The sequence below is a fragment of the Alligator mississippiensis genome, chromosome 6 (genome assembly GCF_030867095.1).
Source record: "Alligator mississippiensis isolate rAllMis1 chromosome 6, rAllMis1, whole genome shotgun sequence".
Classification (NCBI taxonomy): domain Eukaryota; kingdom Metazoa; phylum Chordata; order Crocodylia; family Alligatoridae; genus Alligator; species Alligator mississippiensis.
Window position 1 is genome coordinate 35,302,938 of NC_081829.1, and position 23,543 is coordinate 35,326,480.

At 47.6% G+C, this 23,543-nt stretch overlaps 1 protein-coding gene across 1 annotated transcript in view; it reads left to right on the plus strand.

Moving 5' to 3' along the window:
- Window positions 1-18,401: 18,401 nt before the first annotated feature.
- Window positions 18,402-23,543, plus strand: part of LOC102560872 (pulmonary surfactant-associated protein D) — a 220,315-nt gene continuing 215,173 nt past the window's right edge. Inside the window, exons 1-3 of the mRNA XM_059729788.1 lie at window positions 18,402-21,961; window positions 22,053-22,166; window positions 22,381-22,539. The gene's annotated coding sequence lies outside the window, so the exon portion shown is untranslated. The remainder of the gene's footprint in view (window positions 21,962-22,052; window positions 22,167-22,380; window positions 22,540-23,543) is intronic.

A 23,543-nucleotide genomic window follows, 5' to 3' on the forward strand; every position in this document is an offset into this window, starting at 1 on the left:
GTGGGCACCAGCAGTGGGGGAGCTGGCTCCATGCTGCTTTTGCTGCTGCTACCTGCTCTTGGGGGCAGGAAGCTACAGGCTTGGGTCCCTGGCCCCATAGCCCTGGCAGCTAGGGGCCCCTCTGGCAGGGCTGGGGGGCAAGAGCTGTAGGTGGTGGGCAAGAGGCTTGAGTAGGGCAGGGGGGATGTTGTGGGAGCATTGAGGGACATCAGCTTTACTGGGGGGGCTTTGGGGCAGTGAGGGGCACCAGCAGTATTTGTGGGGCAGTAAGGGACACCAGCAGTATGGGGGGGGGTGCACTTTGTGGGCAGTGAGGGGCACCAGCAGGCCTGGGAGGGGCTTTGGGGGCAGTGAGGGGCACCAGCAGGGCTGGGGGGGCTTTGGGGCAGTGAGGGGTACCAGCTGTATTGGGGGGTCTTTCATATTCTCATAGTTTCTAGGGTTGGAAGGGACCTGAACAGATCATCCAGTCCGACACCCTGCCCTGGGCAGGAATGAGTGCTGGGATCATAATACCCCAGCCAGATATCTATCCAACCTCCTTTTGAAGACACCCAAGGTAGGGGAGAGCACCACTTCCCTTGGGAGCCCATTCCAGATCCTGGCAGCCCTAATCATAAAATAATGCCTCCTGATATCAAGCCTGAACCTACTTTCAATCAATTTGGGGCCATTATTCCTTGGTATCCCAGGTGGTGCCCAGGGGAAAAGAGCCTCACTTATTTTCCTCTGGCCCCCCTGGTGAGTTTATAGATGGCCACTAGATCCCCCCTTAGTCTTCTCTTGTGGAGGCTGAATAGATTCAGGCCCTTTAGTCTATCTTCATAGGGCCTGGCCTGCTGCCCCCTGACCATGTGAGTGGCCCTCCTCTGGACCCTCTCAAGGTTAGCCACATCCCTCTTGAAGTATGGTGCCCAGAACTGGACGCAGTACTCCAACTGTGGCCTGACCAATGCCGCGTAGAGGGTAAGGATCACCTCCCTGGACCTGCTTGTGATGCATCTGTAGATGTATGACAAAGTGTGGTTAGCCTTACTGACTACTTCCTCTCATTAGTGGGTCATGTCCATCCTGGAGTCAACAGGATCTCTTTCAGCCACTGTGTTGTTCCCCAGCCTATAGGTATGTTGTGGGTTCCTTCTCCCTAGATGCAGCACCTTGCAGTTGTCTGCATTGAATTCCATTCTGTTATCACCTGCCCACCTCTGTAACCTGTCTAGATCTAGTTGAATTCTGTCCCTCCCCTCCAGTGTGCCCACTTCTCCCCACATCTTTGTGTCATCAGCGAATTCGGACAGCGTGCTTTCCACATCCACCTCCAAGTCACTGATAAAGATGTTGAAAAGCACCCGCCTGAGGACCAAGCCCTGGGGAACTCCACTGCCCACATCCCTCCAGGTCAAAAACAACCTATCCACCACCACTCTTTGGGTGTGACCATTGAGCCAATTTGCCACCCATCTGACTGTGTAGGCATCAATGCCACGGTTGTCTAGTTTTTTCATGAGCATGGGGTGAGAAACAGTGTCAAAGGCCTTCTTGATGTCCAGGTAGACAACATCCACCTCAATGCCTGCATCCGAGGCCTTTGTGACCTGGTTGTAAAAGGAAACAAGGTTAGTCAAGCAGGATCTGCCTGCAATGAACCTGTGTTGGTTGCCCCTGAGCTTTGAGAAAGTGAGGGGCAGCAGCAGAGCTGGGAGGGGCTTTGCAGGCAGTGAGGGGCACCAGCAGGGCTGGGGTGGCTTTGGGGGAAGTGAGGGGCACCAGCAGTACCGGGAGGGGGGATTTGGGGGCAGTGAAGGGCACTGGCAGGCCTGGAGGGGGCAGGCTTTAGGGCAGTAAGGGGCACCAGCAGTATTGGGGGGCTTGGGGGCATTGAGGGGCACCATCAGGGCTGAGGGGGCTTTGGTGGCAGTGAGGGGTACCAGCAGGGCTGGGGGAGGGAGCTTTGGGGGCAGCAAGGGGCACCAACATGGCTGGGGGAGCTTTGGGGACAGTGAGGGGCACCAGCAGTATTGGGGGGGGGGGGCTTCGGGGGCAGTGAGGGGCACCAACAGTCCTAGGGGGTTGCTTTGGGCCAGTGAGGGGCACCAACAGGCCTGGGGGGGCTTTAGGGCAGTGAGGGGTGCCAGCAGTATTGGGGGGCAGGTTGGGGACAGTGAAGGGCACCAGCAGTATTGGGGGGTGCTGCAGGGAGCTTTTAATTTTAATAATGGATTTTGGGGGCTTTGTCAGAGAATTTGTGATTATGTTTATATATCAGAGAAAACCAGAATCCCTGGTTATAGCTAGAGGGCTTGCTTTGGGTTAGAGTTTTATACTAGTGGTTTAGGTTGGACTAGAAAGAAGTGGTTTGGCAGTCCCATTAGTGCCCGGAAGAAGGCACATGACTGCCTTGAGCCCTGACAGGGCTCAGACTCAAGGCACAGACCAGGGCCAGGTAGCCCAGTGTTTCATAAGAAGGGCAGAGAAATCCCAGAGAGGGGCAGAACTTGGAGGCCAATGGTCCTGAAGCCCAAGAATGGTGAAGAAAGCCCAGAGGGAGGCAGAGCTTGGGGTTGGGGGGCCAGGACTGAGGCAAGGAAGAGATAAAGGGCCTGGAGGGTAAGATAAGGGGCTGGAGCCCAGAAGCCAGGTCCAGAACAGTAGGCTTTGATTAAGGGACCAGCTACACTAGAAGAGTGGAAGCTGGGATGGCCAAGGCCCCAACAAGGGAGTAAAGGCCTGAGGTGCCTGGTGGCTTTGTGACAAATGTCTTGCAAGTGTCACACATCCAGTGGGACATGGTCACAGCTGTAGGGGAGGTTTGGAGGATGTGATTAGTTCATAAGACAATGGGTGCTTTGGGGCATGTGTGGGCCAGGAAGGCCTACCTAACTGGAGAGATTGGTGTAATCAGTGTAGTCAGAGAGTAGGAATCTGCTGGCAGGGACAGACAAAGACTTACTGTGGGCAGCCTCCCTTTTTAATCTGTTAATAAGAACAAGATGTGACAGACAAGAACTAAAGGCAGGGTATTCTAGAGATAGAGCTGGGCAGGAACCATATGGCCACCAGAGGGCATTCTGGCAGCTCCTGAGGCCTGGTCCTGTTGCATCCTCTCATAAAAAAGAGGCCTGGTCCTGTTGCATCCTCTCATAAAGAAAATGTTCTGACAAAGCATCACAACTGGCATGACTGAAGGACTCAAAAGAATAGATCACACCCCTAAATGGAGATAAAAACCTCCAGGTATCCAAGGATAAAGTCTGTATATCACCTGCTAGATTTTCCCAAGTCGGCAGTTCTTGACCTTAGTCGATTCAAGGCACCACTCCATAATTTTTCTGAATTTTACAGCTCCCCATTTCAAAAACTAATTTCACTCTGTTCAAAGAACTCAGAAAATAATGGACTCCAGAGATTTTAAGTAAGAGTATGTGTTTCCTCTTACTGCTGCCCTGGAGGTCTCTAGGATTTGCAGTCCAGAATTACAGAAGCAGGACTCTGGAGGGTTTCTCATCTCTTCTGCTTCCTGCTTTCAGATGCCTCTGGGATTTGTAGTTTGCAGTCACAGGCAGCAGCAAGTTTTTGGCAGGGCAGGGCAGGGCAGGGCAGGGCAGGGTATCCCTGTATTTAGGGGGAGAGGGAGGCGGGTGGAAGAAGTTTAACAGTTTAGTCATTGCAGCTTTGAACTAATCATCTCAGACCCTAGTAGCAGTCATGTAATGGCATTCCAGAACTTACAAAGCCTTTTGAATAAGCCAGATAAACACTCGTGTTTAGGCTACAGTAATCTCCATCCTGTTTTACATGGAATGCTATTGGTGTTTAGTTTAAAGCTATCTTGGGTACATGTACACTACAATGAAGACTTTGTAGAGTTAGTGACTACATAATACAATATAAACCAAAAAAATGAAACTCCTAGAAAATGGTCTTCCACTGAGCCCTCTTTCTGGTCTCTTTGCCCATCACACTTGTCTCTTTGTCCATCACATGAGCCTATTGATGACACATAAGGGGTCCACATGGGTGCATGTGCACCCACTGAGTTTGGCGGTGCACCCCCCTGTGAAAAGTGGCTCATGGGCCAGATCCAGCCCACCAGGCTACTTCATCCAGCCCTTGGGAGCCCACCAAATAATTGTACCCTGTCCAGCCCATGTGCCTCGCTCCCACCCATGTGCATAAAACAGCCCCATCCCAGCTAGCACACAGCTTCCAGGTGGGGCTGCTGCTGCCCCTGCTGCAGTGAACAGGGGACTAGCTCAGGTTCCCTGGTGTTCAGCAACTCATCTCCTTGCTGCAGTACACACTCTGGGCAGTAGGTGTGGAAGCAGGCGTGGGGCAGGGGAAGCTGCATCTGCGTAGAGGCAGGCAGTATGGGGCTGGGGCAAGCATAGAGCCTGTGCCCAGGGGGGTGGCAGGAGCATGGAGCTTAGGTGGGGGGGGGTGGATGTGAGGGAGGGGGAAGGTGGGGGCTGTGGGGACCCCCCAAACATGCCTGTATGGTGCAAAGCCCCTGCTGCTGATAGCAGCAGTAGCAGTAGGCAGGGGCGCTCATGGCCTGTGCAGACTGTGCTGCCCAGAGGTGCATGGTTGCAGCCAGAGCTGCACATGGAATAAGGAGCACTGCCAGGCCAGCCCACCTCTATTGCACAGGGCTCCCTGTGGCATACATACAACCCCGACACTCACGTGCCACTGGGGTGAAGCCCTGCACAGTGGATCTGTCTGCCTTCCCTGCTGCCTGTCACCACACGCAGCTGCCGGGACTGTTGCAAGTGGCAGGGAGCCCCACCCCTTGCTTCTATGGTGATGGGGAGATGGCTCCATCTTGCAGGGCTTCCCCTGGTGGCATGTGAGTGCTGGGAGCTGCACATGCATGCTGGGAGCCCCACGCAATACAGGCAGGCTGGGCAGGCTGTGCTCCTTGCCACCATGTGTAGCTCTGGCCGCAGGAACGCTGAGGGCCCCCGCCTGCTGCTGCTGCCACCCACAACAGGGTGTGTGCACCATGAGGGGGGGTGAGGGGTGCCCACACTCCCCCACTCTCCCTCACACCTCACAATCCCCACACATCCACACTCTGCCTCCACTACCCCCCACATATACACCCCCTTACAACATACCCTATGTCCCCCCCCACACACAGCCATACCCTCTTGCAAACCACACACACACATACATACCTCCCACCCCACCCCATACACTCCCTCACACATAATATATAAGTAAGTCTTTATTTGTAACTATTATGCAATCATCTTTATATGCGCAAACACAAATCATGCACAAACACTATGCAAATACAAATCACGACAAAAATATTTCTGTAATAAAATTAAAATATGGTATAGTAGGTGTTTGACTTTTAGTATATGTATTGGTTTTTTTTTCTGGTTCCAAGATGGCAACTCCCCCTACCAAAAGGAGTACTTCAGGGGGGAAAGGGAGGGACTTCTGGTGGCAAAGGTCAGGGGTTATGTGCTCCCAGGGGTCAGTGGGGACTTCTGGTCCCAAGATGATGACCAGGGGGCAGGACACCTGTCAAGGGGGAGGGCTACCCTTGTGGCCCTTGAAAGCTCACCAAAATTCATTAAGTATCCTTCCAGCCGATATAATTGCCCATCCCTGTTGTAGAGAATGCTTTCTGGGATAGTCATTTTGTCTCCTTCCCCTGGTTAGCTTTGGATGTCATTTAAAATGTCTGTTGGATATCCTAACTAGTGAACATCAAGATGCTTAAAAAGAAGAGAGGGTTGTTAACACTTGTGGAATGAAGTTTGGAAGGGATCAGGTAGATTTTAATAAATCATGAAAACAGTTCAGTCTCTTGCTGCTGCCTGAATAGAAATGCTGCTGCTGCCAGCCAGTTGGTTTTTAAACTTTGGATAGAAAAGGAATCTAAGAAGGGTGTAACTACATCACTGCATCCTGGATCCACTCCTGACATTTTGAGTCATCCCCTCTTTCTCGTTTCCCTGACTTAATGTCCTGAACTTTCTTACCCATATGATTTTTAGGCCTTCTCATTCTTTTTTCATTTGACTTTTTCTTTACTTATGCCAGCTTTGCTTTTGTTCCTGCACTTTCTCATTTCTTATGCAGTCTTTCTTGCTGACACCACAAACTCACCTCAGCATTCTCATCATGAACAACTGATGTTCCTTCATTGTCCAACACTCTCATCCCTAAAATAGTTCTGGCTCTAACACTGTCTTGCAGATTTTTCCTTTTGAACAAATTTGCATCTTTTTAACACAGACCACTCCACTCACTTCCCCCCATTTCTCCCATGCCTTATTTATTCTGCTTCTAAGTTCTACATATATCTCCCATTTTCTTGCATGATAGTGCCTCCCCCCCCCGATACTTGAACTTGTTATGTGATGCATGCAATTCCATGAGTATATTCCCCTGTTACTTGGAAATATATAGACACTCAATTTTTAACCTGCTGAGTCATACATCATACCTTTCCAGTAATAGCATAACAATGGGTGGGTGAGTGGGAGACAAGCCCCAGGTACTGCCTAAGGAGAGGGGATCTGCCTAAGGAGAGGGGTGTTGGAAGGGTGCTAGGAGGGCACCTCACCCTCCCATACCTTGTCCCCTTCCTTGCAAGAGGCTTTGACTGCTATGGTAATGGGGAGAGCAGAGGGCAGTGGAGAGTATGTGAATAAGGCTTCAATGAAGGGCATGCTAAGACGTGTTATTCTAATATGTTACCTTTTTTTTTTTGCTATTGAAAACCAGTGGTTTTGGTCACTTGACAAGCATGTTGCCAGCAAAAAAAAAAAGAGGTAATGTCTTCCCAGAAGCAGAAAACTTTTGGTTGTTGCTCCAGCACCATGCACTGCTGCTGCTCTGTATTCTAGACTAAAGGAGCTGGAGCCAGGGACTGCCCAGGGTGCAGTACTGGCCAGTTATGCCTCTGCTTCCCAGGCTGTGCCTCCATCTCTTCCCATGTAGCCATGAGGATCCACCCTGATGCTTTTGAATGCTATCTGAATGACCGTAGTCCTGTCACTAGCTCAGCTCACTTTTGTCACTGTGTCAGTTCTATCTGTATCCAGTACTACTCAAACCCCATTGCACCTGTTTGATTGGCAATGGTAAGTCAGCTGGTAGCTGTTTCCAATTTCATTTGGTTTCTCTTTCCTTCCTTTCACTCACTGAATTCAGGCCAGCTGCATTTTTATCTTCTTCAGTGTCTGAGCCAGTTGTACACTTCTCCCCATTATCGAGCCAATATTCCATGTCACTCTCTTGATCTGATCAGCTTGGCTGTTTGGCCACATCCTGTGTCTAACATGGTTGTAGCAAGTTATGCTTATTTAGCATAACAGTTGGGGCTGTTGCCATCTCTGAAGTACACCTTATCATTGTCTTATCTTCCTGTGGGCTCATGTTCTGAATTCAGCTAAATTCTTATAGCCAGCTGCCTACTAGTTGCCATCCATACTTGAGGCCTGCACTACTGGTATTAATATTTCCATCATGGACTTTCTCATTTTTTTATCTTTTCAGTTACAATATAAAGAAATATCTGAGTAGTTCAGAGATTCAACAAAAGTGAGACGTCAATGGGAAATGAGGAGATATGTGGGAGAAAAAATAAGAGTTCTTGCAAAACAGACATATGCCCACAAGTACTATTTAGACACTCAGTTCAATCAGTAATGGTTTCAGAGGCAACCTAGTCAAGGTTGCCTCAAGCTGTTGGAATTTACAATATTCTGGTTAATTTCAGGAAATCCTTGTAATTTTAATAAAACACTCAAGCATCTAATGGATTCTTATCCTATTGCTATGTACTTTCCAGTAAAAAAGGTTCCTGACTGGCATTTTCTCTCAGAGTAATGAGAAGAGCCAAATGAAACTGGCTGAGTTTGATTCATACAGGAATGCTACCTGACCCATTTTGCAAGTTTAGTACTGACTTGGAAGTATGGCTTTAATAGATAGCTTGCTTCTTCATAGCAAATCTCTATTAGTTTTAGCATAGACATATCCTACAGTATTCTCCTCAGCAAGGAGCAGAGGGAGAGAGAGACGAGATTGAATATTTGTGCAGAGCTAGCATTTTTATGTAACAGACAGCAACAGCACAGAGACCATCTACTCCAACTGGGGTATCATCCCTTTATGGTTAAGAACATTTATTTAGCTTTGCTTTTTGGTGTTGCATTTTTTTTTTGATGAAGGTGACTAGACTCTTCTGCAGAAAATCATGGTTCAGTTTTGTCAGTCAAACTAAGGAAACAGTGGGGCCTTATACTTTAGGTGATCGACAGTTATCACCTCCTGATTTCTCGCCTATTGAACCTTAATGCAAGTAAATGTTGCCTTTTGTTTTTCCATTTTTATTACAAAACCATACCAAAAAGTCCATGTGAAATTTCCATACTGCTTATGTGGTTGGAAACCTTATGTAAAGCTACACTTTATGAAAATGAAAACTACATTAAGTTTTATTTTTAAGCAAATCAACCTGCTTTCTTTTTTTTCTTGGGAGGAAGTGGCAACATGTAGGGAGTGCATGGGGGCACATTTGCACCCTCTGAGACACTGGTGCACCCCTTGACAGCCAGCATTTCCTGCTTAGGTGATGGGCAGGGGGGCAGGCGAGAGCACTGGTACCCCCCTGAGAGTGCCAGCTGGGGAGGGGGATGCCAGGAGAAGCGATTCCCACAGTCCCCCCATGTCTGATTGCACCAACTGGGGCAGTGGGGGGGTTCCCTTATGGCGGATTGTGCTGACCCAGAAGTGCCAGTGGCATGCCACTGGTGCTTCTGGGCGTGCTGCTGGCACTTCCAGGTCGGTGTGATCAGCTGTGGGGGGACCCCCCCCCATGTCAGTACAATTGGCCCTGGAAGCCCGCCCCCCCCCCCAACCAGTGTGATTGGCCACAGGGGAACCCTCCCAGTTGTTGACAGGCTGCTGGGGGAGGCAAGTGCCCCCCCCCCCGACCCAGGAGGCACCAGTTGCCCATGCCACCAGTTTGTAGGAGGCACCAGTTGGCAGGTGTATGGGTCACTGTGTTCTCTTGTGTACCAGCTAAACCAACTCTACAACAAAGGTGTAACTAGCATTTTCAGCACCCCGGGCAGGAGGTCAGAGCTGCTGAACTGTTGCTGCCCTCGCACAAGCTCCCTGGGGGGGACACCATTCTAATGTTTCCTTTAAATTGGCAGCCAGGGTTGGTGCCCTGTTTACCCATGCATAATTAAGAAACTGTTCTACAATATCAGAAATTATTAGGATGGACTACAGTTACCATATTTCATTGAATACAAGATGAGGTTTCTCCCCTACCCCCAATCAGCATAAGGGGGAAAATGTCTCTTGTCTTACACTGAGAAATCAAACAACAACTGCGTCCCAGAATGAATGCATACCAGAAATCTATTAAAGACAAGAATACCCAATTACTAGTGGGGGCACATTTCTCACAAGAAAACCACTCTGTCTCCAATCTCTCAAGTCTAATCCTCAAAGGGAATTTACAAAACACTTTTCACAGATGAGCCTATGAACTTCACTTCATCAATCTCCTGGATACCAAAAATTGTGGACTAAATTTAGACATTGGATTTATGACACATTACAACCTGCCTGACATCTAACTACCCAGGGACCTCTCCACTATTTACCTGCTACTTTCATTCCCACCCCCCGCCCCACATGTCTCTCACCCACTGGCTCCTCAATTTACTTCTTCACTGACTGGCTTTCTTCAGCCTCTGACTTCTTTACTATTCATTCCATCCAGGAAGAGCACACACCAACTGCAGATGCTCCTCAGCCTGACGAAGGGTTTTTAAACTTAAAAGTTTGCTAAGACAAATTTTTGAACTATTTAGTTGGTCTAATAAGAGATTTCAGATTTACCCAAAGAACCTTGTCTGCCTATGTCCTTAGACTAACACGGCTACAATCTATACTCTTGTCTTATATTCGCATACAAGGAAACTTCTTAAATATATTGTCTAATATAATGATAGATTGTATATTAAATATACTGTCTATCATTAAATTGATGCCAAAAGCAGAATGTGCTCAGTAATGGAAACCAACTATGCAGTTGATTAAATGCAGCCAACACTGAGCATGACTATAAAACAGATGGCTATATTGGGCACACATGTGATAAGGATAGGTTAGTGTAGCCCATCAGAATAACATATATGTTAGTCTCCATTAAGCTCAGTCTTCCTCAGCAGCAACTCTTTTTCATGTCATGGTGAGCCACTACACTGCATACATTCTGACTTCTTCACACCCACAGCTTAGCTGCACCTTTCTTTCCCATGCCCAAGGATTCCTGTTTATTCATCAGCCTTAAATGTCTGCCAAACATCATGAAATGGGGCCCCCAAACAGTTCACCCAGAATCCCTCTGTTGTTCCCACTTTCAGCCTGTCACATATGATTAGTGTGGCTCCACCCTCCATGATGTGGAACCAGACCAACTGCACCTCATCTGCTAGTACATTTTTGGAGGATTCCAGGACTCAGAACAAGAAGACCAAATTCAAGTCATGAATGGGAGTCTAATTAGTACAGCCATCATTTGCGGTGGGGGAGGAAGGGGGATCTGCAATACACACACACACACTGAGCAGTGCTGAACTGTGAGACCACCTTGGCTTAAAATGCTGTTGACTCCTGCTGAATCCCAGCCCAATGAACTGTATGTTAAATTACGAGCCTTTTGGCTTTGAGCTAATATTATGCATAGTTTGTACTATATATAAATAGATACAAAAGTGCTGCTTAAAAGTGGAGCATCTGTGCTAAAACTTGCAGCAGTTTCCCCCTAAAAAGGGCAAATCAGGAGGAAATAAGTCTATGGGTACTATATGTAAATTATTATAGATATGTTTATTTCTAGATCAGTGTTTTCAAATTTGCTCCTCCCTTCCATGTGCTGAGGGAGAGCAGAATTTGATAGTAAGTTGGCGGAGAAGAGGCTGCTGGGAAAATAAGTTGGTAGAGGCAGAGATCAAGGGGGCTGACCCCCCAGCTTTATTTTCTCTGCATTTGCAGTGGGAGAGGGGCAAACCTCCAATAATTTTCCAGGTATACGACTTTGCTTGGCATCAGAGCATTATAGCTAAGATCCTTGAAGATGAATGATTAGGAAGAGCCCTCTATCCTCCTTTCTACCTTCTGTCAACATACTAGAAAAGAAAATACACATCCGGGCTCTGTATTGTTGCTGACACCATTTAGACCCTCCAAGAAAGTGCTAAATTGATGCTAAATAATGTGCAGGCCAGGAAAGTAACAGAGCTCTGATTATGAAGCTCAGGGAATGATGGGAGAAATGTTGTGTTCAATCACACATATACTTTATTATACTTATAATTATAATTATAATTATTATTGTTATTGTTAGTATTAATTAATTAACTTATTTACATAGGCATTTTGGAAAGGTATTCTAGCATAAACTAATCCTTTGAAAGAGGTGATCCAGCATTACATGTGACCCTGGATGTTCCTGCCTCTGCATGGATAGTATCAACAGGTAATGAGATTTCCTTTCTTTTCACTTTTTCAAAAAAGACTAACATTTGGATTTTCAACTAGTGGTCAAACTGTCTGAAGCATGAGTCACACTGGCTGTGTCTACACATGTACCTAACTGCGTACCAGACTAATTAGCTGCAGACTGAAGTGTCACCATCTGCACATGCAATGGTATAAGAATGCGCTAAACTAATTCATGCTGCAGTAAAATAGGGCTGTTGGGGACAGTACTGTCTTATGCCAGTGTAATTTACTGTGATTAAAAGCACATGTAGATGCTGACCATGGGTGTAAATTGTGCTCGGTCAGCCCAGCCAGCCAGGGGCCAGACTCCTGCCTGTCACCTAGCCATACGGCTCTTCATTTTCAGCACCCTCATACCACAGCCAGCCCCTCTACTACCTAGTGCCCCCACTTAGAGGCTAGGGCTGAGTGGTCCTGGCATAAACTGCTCTGCCCCAGTTCAAATTGCTGTTGCCCCACATGCAGCTGTAGATGTTGTGCCCAAGACTAGTTTACAACCTTTTGTATTTTTTGTACTAATGCTGGAATAAAAATCCAAAATAAGATTAAGTTTTACAGAATATTTTTGCCCCCCCAATTTTTCTTTCTCTCTCCTTTTTCACATTCTTGGTTTCAGCATTTTAGAGTCTGCTTAATTAGTACTTTGGTGTGTCTAGCTGCAAACTCCAAATTGCAAGCCAGAGTTCACTTTGCACCTTTTAGAATGACATATTTCTTTGAAGTATTTCTTCTATTGTCAAGATGTAAACTGGTCCCAAATGTTTCATCCCTTTTCCTTTCTCCTCCAAACTATTCCACAAAACATGAACAGTATCAGTGTCCCATTGTTCTTGAATGCATTAAAGCTTAGTTATCACATCAAAAGTAGATAAGGCACTGGAGCATGTGAAAATCATTTCAAGGAAGGATGCCATTCTATTCAGTGGTTTGTGTAAATTATAGTTGAAATTTTCCCTTCAAATGGGAGACAGAGGTATATTTTAAAAAAATTAGGCTATAATTTCCCCCTTCTTTTTCCTCAGAAATAATGTTTCTATATTGATAATTTTCTGCCTGATGTAAACAGAAATATGTGAAAAAGTAGTCTGGTCTCTTGGAGAGCCTTGTCATTTTAGCCAGACAAGAAATCATCAGTTTTGTTAACCGTGTAAGTATCTGAGTTCAGAGAGAAATTCTGCATTAAGAGGACCACTGTACATTCTAAATTATTATGTCCAATGGAAAATACATGAAAATGAAAGATATTGCCCCAGACAAAGGGAGAATTACATTACATGAGCAAATGAAAAAAGCTGTACCAAACAAAATGAACAGTGTATGTGGATACTGTCCCCTTACACATAAAGAAAGAATTATAATCACATTTCTAGCAAACAGAAAATAAACTCTGGGTATTGACCAGGTGTTAGAATTTGCCTGTAGAGTCTATTTGAAAGCATGCAAATATTATGTGGCCTAGTCTGATAAAAAATATGCAGTATTGAAGTCCCTTTGACTTTGGTAGGGTTGTTGTGTGCATTTTGCTAAACTGATATAAAGTAGGTCAAGACTGATTGTAAACATACATTTTCATATCAGCAGAAAGAGAGGCTTGGGCATAGGAGCAACAGTTAAAGAACTTCTGTTAAGGAAACATCAATGGTAAACAGGCAGCTAAAGTCCTGAAAAATTCTTTGAGAATATAATTGGCATTTTTTTGCCTCTTATACAAAAAATACCCATTCGCAGGGCCAGAATAGAGACACTTGCATTCCTTCTCCATGTCAGAAAGTCAAATTAGCGGTCCACAAAGTCCTTACCAAAGAAATATATATGGTACACAAACTCTACTTTTCACTAGTAGCAGCTGGCTGTCCTGTGTTTGGTTTTACAGCAGTGTGCTGAGTACTTTCAAACAAAGAGGAAGAGGGAAGTTTGAACCAGAGTTTTAATGCTAATAACAGCAGCAAATAGATATACTGATTTATATAACATTCTGCAGCATTATATTTTCCTATACAAAGCAAAGGAAAGGGCACACAAGCTTCCTGTTGCATCCAGCTCCACCCATGAGACACTTGCCTGTCCTGAGGCTTTAAATCAGGGTCTTCAGTTCTCTTATGGTGAAGGTTTTCCTCCTCATCTGACCACAGGTTTGTAATGCAGCAAAGCACACCCCAATATATGAAAAACATCCAAACACACTGGTCGGGAGCACCTCTTGCCTTCATTTGACTGCATGCATATTCTGCCATTATTCTGCTCATCAGCTGGGGAGCCATGGGCAGGGAGGGCACAAATGGAAGGGGACAAATTGAAAGGTAAGGGGTATGCTACTGAAGACAAAGGGAAATGAGAAGGTGGCAAGAATTGCAGGGGGGGAGGGTATGAGATCAGGGGATTTAAATAAAAAAACAAACCCAACAAACTCCCTCTTGCTACTTATGTGGTATGGTCTGTCTGCCTGGGGATTGGGAAGGGTGTTGGAGTTGTTGGGGTGGGGGCTAGGAATGGAGGTGCAGCCAGCCGTATGGCTCCTGCACCTGCCTCACAAAATCCTTTGTTAGGCAGAAAAGCAGAGGCAGAGTGGGGTATAGTAGGTATGGACTCTCCATTTGATACATATATTATTGGGAGGGAAGAAAGTTTCTTTTTGCCCAAGAACATGAAGAAAAGATATCTTGAACACTTGGGTATCATGTACCTTGCAGCTGTATCCCATGTTGGTATGTGGCAGAATGCCACCTCCCCAAAAACTCTGCTCTGTGACAATTTGGTTAACATGGGCCCTGCAGACAGCAGACATCCTATCTCTTTAGGTACCCTCAATTGGATACATTCCTGAGGGAGGGGGGAAACCTGCTCCCTCTGCCTATGTGACTGGCATCACATACCTGGGTGAGGGGCTTGGGCTCCCTATCGTTCTAGAAACCCTGCCAGTCTGCCCAGCAACCAGTGATGCATTTCAAATTGGTTGGCTGGTAGCCAACAGGTGCTGGCCTCCATTGGACCAGGTAAATGAGGTCATAAGGACCTCATATAAGTTAAGGACTGCCCAGGAGGAGGGGCAGTAGCCATGATGAAAACTCAGAGAGAAGAGCTGGACCATCTGACACTTGCTGTATCTTGAAACTCATGATCAATGAACTGCCTGCCTCCAGAGGGAATTTCTACCTGCCTCTGGATGACATTCGTGAGTAGGCTACCTGAGATGTAAGTAGATATATAGCTTGCAGTAACTCAGATGCTTGATCAAAGGCTACCCCAGCCACCCTATTTGCTCTATGGGATTTCTCTGATACTGCTCAGCCCTGTACCCTATTCCAAACCTCCCCCTTGTAACCAATAAAGTTCTGCTTTGTACCTAGCATGGGAGACTTATTGGGAGTAGGTCTAGATTATGCCTTGGGGTCCCCTTGGTTCAGTTGACTAAGGGAGACTACTATTTGTGCTTCAGACTGAGGGAAGCACCCCAAGTTCTTGAAGTAGGTTGAGTACTCTCAAGGACAACTAGGCCTGTTTTTCCTGGGTGGGGGGTGGGGGGAAGGCAGACCAGACCCTGGGTGGTGGCTCTACCCCCAGGTTAATGGGTGTGCTCCAGAAAGGGGGTCAGCCAGACTTGAGGCACTCCCAGGGAGGCCCCCAAGCCTGGAAGGTGGTCAGGTGCAGTGAGTTAGATGGTTCAGCGCAGGAGCACCCCCTATTGGCCCACCACAGGTATACATCAGCTTCACTTTATCATTGGCAGAAGCCTACATAATGATTGAATAATGTCCCTTTTGGTTGACTTATTCAGTCACTCCTTGTTTGGGCTGACAGTGGTCACTTGTGTAAACCAGGCAGTGAAAACTTAATTTAAAGGTTGCTGGTAGAAGGGTATAGTAGATATCCACTTCTGTGTGTGAACACATTAACTTGGCTTATGTAAAAGCTGCCTTGGGCTGGGGGATAAAAGTCTGAATGTTCCTCTGAATCCCAGCTGTCCCATGTGACATTGCAACCTGGTTCCCTCATAGAACTCAGCTGCCGTGTGTAAGCTTTATTTTAAAATATAGTGTGATCAGAACTTAGTTAAATTGATTTACAAGTTGCACCAAAACCCTCATATAACCAGTGCACAAATTGTTCACAAAGACCACATTTAAATACTGAAGTCTGTAAAAGTGTGTCAAAGACAAAATTGCTTATATTACAGAGAGAAAAGCATGACACAACTATTAATAGAGTGAAGAGTGAAGAAAATTGGAAATCTAGGCCACTCCACTTGAAGTGTGAAAACAGCCTGAGTATAAATATTGTCCAGAGCTCATAAAGTTAACGTAACTACTTTCTTTTCACCTTACTAATTGCTTTAGAGCAGACTTCACATTGCAGTTGTCACAGAAAATAAATACATGCGTGTTAGAAAGAATGAAGCTTAATTCTCATAATGAGAGAGAAAATTAATCTGGCTGTATAGTCACCTTACATTTCATACAATGAGATATGGTTTGTATCAACAGATTACCTTCCTCAGTCTGTATATTTATCAAGATGTTCGGAGCTCATTAATTCTATGGGTGTGTCGTGGAAACACATGCAGCATACTTTTGGGTCAGGTCAGCAGAAGCTTTTATTCAAATGAAACTACATCTGTAGGGGGGATTCCAAAGTGACACGGATTTCCCAAGCACTTGGAAGGGATCCCCCCACAAGAGCAAAATCAGGAGGCTTATATACTTTTTAACAGTTGCTTACAACTCACGTGATCATATAGTGAAATTAGCATGAAAAGCGGCTATAATATTACTTCATTATTTCTTTGCTGTAATCAGGATGGGAACTAATGGGGGAGGCGAGGTTAGTTCACAAACCTCCTTGCACCTGGAAATCAGATTTGTACATACTTTTTGCTATTTTCAAGGCCGCGGTGAGCGAAGCAGTTGCAGAGGAGTTACAAAGAACAAACACTTGCCCTTATCTGTTCTACTATACAGAGCCAGCAATTCTCCACAAAGCAGTTATGTCATCTTATAACTAAAATAATCAAATTTTAAGGCATTTATTTTTTCTGATTCCACAGTCCCCCCTTTGAGACTATTTAGTCTCACTTTAGCCTTAAACTTCCATTTTCATGAGCCCCTCTATTTCATCATGCAGCCTTTCATGTTTTCTTTCAATCTGTTCACACTTTTGTAACACCATTATTCTAGACTCTGCTGTGGGTTTTCTTGCCTTGCTAAAGCTTCTCCTACTTGCTTTCACGCAGCAGAGGATCAGTTGCACTAAGACATAAAACATTATCAGAACTATCAAGACAAACAATATTCCATACAGGATTTTCTTGCCAAGGGCCCCGAAATCTGGGAATCAGGAGGTTAGCCAAGACCACATTTCTTCTAGACCCCAGTCAGTATTTTCTGAGGCCACTTGATGTAGGATCCTTAACCAATTTCGGATTTTGTGAATGTCAGTTTCGATTCGCATGTCCTGATTGACATAGACACAACAGGTGGAGTTTACTAAGGCACATACTCCTCCCTGGGATACCAATAGGTAATCTAGGGCTATGCGGTGTTGTATAGTTACTTGTGAGATCTGGGAGCTCTCTTCTTGCAGAGCCTGAATTGCATCCGCAGTGGCATTTCCCATAGCTTCCATTGTGGCTGAAATGTTAATTATGGCTAGTTCCAATTCTCTTATTCCAAGCCACGGTATGAAGGTTCTCACAAATTGATGGAACCCTGTGTTTCTGGTAGCTAAGGGGTTAACCGCCCTTTTCATGTGATGGTTGAAATTTTTTACTTGTTCCAGATATATTGCACTATGCACTTCAAAACCAGGGATAACATGTCCAAGAGTGCATGCCCCCACCCAATTCCAGGGCAAGATTTTATGAGCCCTGTTTCCGCAGAGCCAGTAAAGGCCTGGGGCAGAAAGGGTACTCAAATCTGGACAGGTGTTGTGCCATATCCGGCACTTTTGATTGATATGCATCGTATAGGACGGACCATGTTCAGTTGCTATCCTGCTGGACCGAGATATATTACAAGAAGTAAAATTGGAGTCAATGTAAAATTTTGATCTGTTTGCAATGAGAGCAACATGAGGTTCCTTAGAAAAGTTGTAGACCATGAGTCCTGTACAATTGAGAGAGGGTACGTTACCCAACAGGATTCCACTGGTGCTACTAGGGCTATAATCTAGAGTAGTTAGGCAATGAGGGTAGTGTCCTACAGGTGTGGCTTTATTATAAGATCCGGTGTTGTTGGATCTGTAACAGAAAGGCGCCTCTACTCTTGGGGAGATTATCCAGTTAGCAGGGGCGGCCCTCCATTCCTTAGGAGCGGACCGATGGGCAGCTAACGAGTAGTGTCTAACAAAGCCGTGGTTTATTTTTCCCCATTGCTGGAGGGATATTGGTACTCCAATCATTGGGATTCCTTGGTGTAGGTGCGCTGGGCTGTGAGAGCATATCCAGCAGTCACTTTTATTTCCAGCTTTAGCCGCCGTAAGGGAGATCTGCAAGTACAAATTTTTCTCCCACCCCCCCTTGGGTGATACTGAGATACCCAAGTGCGATATATAAGGATATCAGTGCCATTTTTAGATACAAGAGGGACAAAGAATTTTAACAACAAACATAACCAGCACCAGTAAGAAAAAGAACACTACCAGCCAAACCCAGGATGGCAGCCAAAGTCTTTCTTCGTCGTCTGGGCTCAAGTTACCTAAAGGACTGATAATGTCGGCTCTTGGTCTTGATCGAGGTGGTCATCTTCTGAATGGGAACATTCACTTTCTTCGAGGCCGGAGATGATATCTTCATTCTTCAACTGATGAATCCAGCTGGGCTAAGGTGTTGGGTTCAGGGGAGAGGTTACTAGCACTTGCACCCTGATGCTCCTCACTTGCCTGAATGAGGTTCTGAGGGTCTTTGTCCTTGGCCTCAGGGAAAGATCCCAACCTTGGTTGGAATACAGCTGCTTCGGGGTCCAATAGAGGTGATACCTTCTTGCAGTGTGAGGCATGAGTCCACGTTTGGTGACCTTGGCAACGAACAGCAGAATTAGTGGTCAGAAGTACCTGGAAAGGTCCTTTCCATCTGGGTTGAAGTGCGTTTTTCCGTTGATAGACCTTTACGTAGATCCAATCTCCTGGTTTGAGGTTGTGACAGGGAACATCCGGTGGTTGAGGTAAGGCTTCTTGGACCTGTGAATGAACAGACCTGGCATACTTCATTAATGACTTGCAATAATTTAGTACAGTTTCATCAGTTAATTGTAGGTCTGTTTGGTGTGGGGCAACAGGTGGTGTAGCTGGCATCCTCATGGGTCATGCCATGAGTATTTCATAATGGGTTAGGCCATATTTTCTGTTAACAGTGTTCCTAATGTGCATAAGAACAATGGGCAGCGCATCAGGCCATTTGAGGTCTGTTTCAGCACAAATTTTCAAAATGCGCGTTTTTAAATCAGAGTTTTTACGTTGTACAGCACCACTTGATTGTGGATGATAACTACAGTATAGGTGTTGCTGTATGTTGAGTGCTTGGCAGATGTTTTTTACTATCTGTCCTGTGAAATGGGTGCTGCGGTCGCTATCTATTGTGAGGGGCAATCCAAATCTAGGGATGAATTCTTTGAGCAATTTCTTTGCTACAGTGATGGAATCAGCATGTACGCATGGGTAGGCTTCCACCCATCCAGAGAACACATCAATAATAGCAAGAATGTACTCATAAGAACAGCACTTAGGTAGCTGCACAAAATCAATTTGCAGATTTACAAACAGTCCCCATGGAGGGGGATGGGCTGCAGGTGTCGTTTTTACCTGTTGCCCAATATTGTGAGCTAAACAGATGGGACAGGAGCTACAGTACTGTTGTGCCTTGGAAGGAAAATTTGGGGCAAACCAATTTCTTTGTACTGTAGCAATCATCCCCCCTTTGCTCGTATGGGCCACAGAGTGGGTTAAATGAGCAAGATGTGGCAAAAGCCCTCTAGGCGCCACCAGGCAGCCATCTGGGGAGTGCCAGAGAGAGTCGGGGTGCAGTGAACATCCTGCACGCAGCCAGTCATTTATTTCCTTTTTGGGGGCCTGATTTTGAAGAAGGGCCAGACTTGAAAGGCTAGCCAAAGGAGACTGGTCTGCTGAAAAACAAACAAAAACAGAGTTAGGAGCCTGTGGGCCAGAAAGGGCCATGACGGTCTGCCAGATCATTTCCTCGTGTGACATCATCAAAGGGTTTCTCATGAGCTTTGCATTTAACAATAGCAATAGCAAAAGGCAATTGAACAGCTTCTAAGAGCACTTTTACATAACAACCATGACTGATTTGGGTCCCTGATGAAGTGAGGAACCCCCTTTGTTTCTAGATTTGTCCAAAATCATGAACAACACCCAAAGCATACTTAGAGTCAGTATAAATGGTTGTGGTTTGATTTTTTGCAAGAATGCAAGCACGTGTTAAAGCAATGAGTTCAGCAACTTGAGCAGAACGAGCTTGGGGTAAAGAATAGGCTTCCAAAACAGCATACTGAGTGCATACTGCATATCCCGCAACTAATTTGCCTGCATCATTTCTAAGACAGGAACCATCAACAAACAAAACAAGGTCAGAGTTCGGGATAGGAATGTCCTTGAGGTCAGTTCGAGGGGTTAACAATTGAGTTGTGATAGACAGGCAATCATGAGGCTCACCATCAGAGGCAATAGGCAGAAGTGACACAGGATTCAGAATTGAACAGCAATTTAAGGTTACATTTGCAGCTGACAGTAGAAGTTTCTCATATTTAGTAAGACGGGAATTGGAAATGTGCTGAGTTTTGCCCTTGAGGAGAAGGGCCATCACAGCATGTGGAACTGCAACGGTTAAAGAGTGTCCCAAAACTAGAGAATCTGCCTTTTCAACCAACAAGGCAGCAGCTGCAACTGAACGGAGGCAAGGAGGAAGTCCCGCAGCTACGGGATCAAGGGCAGAGCTGTAATACGCAATTGGGCGATGCTTTTCACCATGCAGCTGAGTGAGTACTCCTAAAGTGATTCCTTCCCATTCATGACAAAACAAGGTAAAGGGTTTCTTATAATTAGGAAGTCCAAGGGTGGGAGCCAGCAGCGGGAAGGAGTGGAGGCAGCACACGTGTGTCCCGCACGCACGTGTGCCCTTTTTACCAACCAACTGACCGGAGGCGGCGGTGGCAGCAGCAACAGAGGAATCGGCAGCGGGGTCAGCAGCAGCTGATCCCCCCGAAGGTAAGTGGGGCAGAGGGACCCGGCACAGCTGAGCCGGATCCGGAGGGGAAGCCCCCCGGGTCCCATATAGCTGAGCCGGTAGGGAGCCGTGCTCCCGAGCCACGTGGCGCGTACAGAGCGTGCAAACAGGGAGGGTTAGGAAGGGGACTGTCCCCCCAGGCCAGGGGGCACCCCCGGGGCTAACCCTTGGGGGAGCAGGCTCCTGTGGCAGCGGATCCCCCCAGCGGGGGAGCGTAGGGGCAGAACTGCCAGCAGGCACTTCCGGGTAGACCGGGGCGCCTGATTGGCCGTTGGAGCGGGGAGGGTAATTCAAACCATGGGCTTTAAAGCCGCGGAGTGACGTAGATCCCAGCACTCGGGAACCAGCAGCAGGAAGGAGAGGAGGCAGCACACGTGTGTCCCGCACGCACGTGTGCCCTTTTTACCAACCAACTGACCGGAGGCAGCGGCGGCAGCAGCAACAGAGGAATCGGCAGCGGGGGCAGCAGCAGCTGATCCCCCGAAGGTAAGTGGGGCGGAGGGACCCGGCACAGCTGAGCTGGATCTGGAGGGGAAGCCCCCTGGGTCCCATATAGCTGAGCCGGTAGGGAGCCACGCTCCTGAGCCGCGCGGTGCAAACAGAGCACGCAAACAGGCACACTCTGTAAGAGCACACTGGCGTTTGTGCAGGCGTTTGCGCCGGAGGGCGGGCCAGGAGGGCCAGGAGTGGGAGTCCTGTAGGGGTAGGGTGTAGACACCGCGCAGGTCTACAAACAGCAGCCCGTAGAATGGTGTCTACGAGGAGTGCTGCTAGGGCCTCTGCCCAGGGGGACAAGGCTACCCGGGGCAGGTCTGAGGCCTCCACCCAGACCGAGCCCATGGGGGAGCTGGTGTCCCCCTACCTCCTGGCTTGTGGGGTATCCCCAGCAGGGCCGGGGGGGGCTGAGATTGGGGGCCCCCACACCTGTCCGGCAGTTGCCCGTCTTAGGGCTCTGGAGGCGCAGGTGAGGGAGCTCCGGGAGGAGGTTAGCAGGCTGAGGGGGATCAGGGAGGCGGAGGACGAAATTGATAGTTACTTCCTTTCCCTGCAGGCCCAGGCACCAAAGGAAAAAGCACCCCGGGGAATACCCTCCACAGCAGAGTGGCAGACGGTTACAGCCAGGACCGGAGCAGCACGCAGCAAACCAGTACCAGCTTCTCCAGTCCGACTGGTGAACAGGTACGAGGCCCTGGCGACCCTGCAGGAGATGGAAGGGGAGGAGGACACCCTTGAGCAAGAAGAAACACCACGTTCTTCACACTCCAAACAGATCAAGAGATCCACGATGATCCAGAGGAGGAGGCGACGAGTGCTCGTCATAGGAGACTCCATCCTGAGAGGTACGGAAGGACCCATCTGTCGCCAGGACCCCTCGGCACGAGAGGTATGCTGCCTCCCTGGAGCAAAGATTCGGGATGTGACGGAGGTAATCCAGGCCCGGATCAAGCCCACCGATTATTACCCCATGGCCCTAGTCCATGTGGGTACTAATGATGCGGCCAGGAGAACCCCCGATCACCTGATGGCGGACTACTGTGCTCTGGGTGGCGTGCTGAAGGAGTTCGTTGCCCAGGTGGTTTTCTCTTCCATCCTACCAGTGACCGGACGAGGAAGACGGCAGGAGAACTGCATCAGAGAGACCAACTGGCGGCTTCGGCAGTGGTGTCTCGAGGCAGGCTTCGGCTTCCTGGACAATGACCCGCACATCACGACGAGGGACATGCTCAGCTGGGATGGGCTTCACCTGTCCCCCAAAGGTAAGCGTGTGTTTTCTACTAGGTTGGTGGATCTCCTCTGGCGGGCTTTAAACTAGGCTCGTCGGGGGGAGGGGAGTACAAGGGCAGGGGAAGCTGTGGACCACCAAACCATGTGGCACCCACAAGGACAGCCCAGCCTGAAGAAGGAGAACATTGGGAACCTGAAAGCCATGGGGAGGCCAGCACTACAGAACAGGTAAGAAACAAGAAGGTAAGAAACAATGGGCCCCATGGGACTGGGAGCGGGGGGGCAGCAAAGGCACCAGTCGCAGGGCTCAAGTGCCTATATACTAATGCTAGGAGCATGGGGAACAAGCAGGATGAACTAGCGCTCCTGCTTGCACTAAACACATATGACTTAGTGGGGATAACGGAAACCTGGTGGGATTCATCCCATGACTGGGCGGTACATATTGAGGGCTATAGATTGTATAGAAAGGACAGGTCAGGGAAGAAAGGGGGGGGGGGGTTGCACTTTATGTCAGTGAGCAATATACATCAACCCTCATCAAGACAGAATCCGAGGTTGAGGAAGTAGAAGGATTGTGGGTTAGGCTACATGGGGGGCAAGGAGAAAGGGATTTGGTGGTAGGGGTCTGCTACAGACCCCCACACCAAGGGGAAGAAATAGATGCGGGGCTCCTGAGGCAACTCTCGGAGACCATAAAAGCTTAAGAGGCGGTAGTCATGGGGGACCTAAACTACCCAGACATCTGCTGGGAGACGCAGACAGCAGAGTCCCACCACTCACGCAGGTTTCATAGATCCTGAGGTGGTGCAGAGTCACTTGGAAGAACTGGATGCCTTTAAGTCGGCAGGCCCGGATGGGCTCCATCCGAGGGTGCTGAAGGCACTGGCCGACGTCATTGCAGAGCCACTGGCGGGAATATTCGAACGCTCATGGTGCATGGGCCAAATCCCAGAAGACTGGAAAAGGGCTAACGTGGTCCCCATTTTCAAAAAGGGGAGGAAGGAGGACCCGGGCAATTATAGGCCGGTCAGTC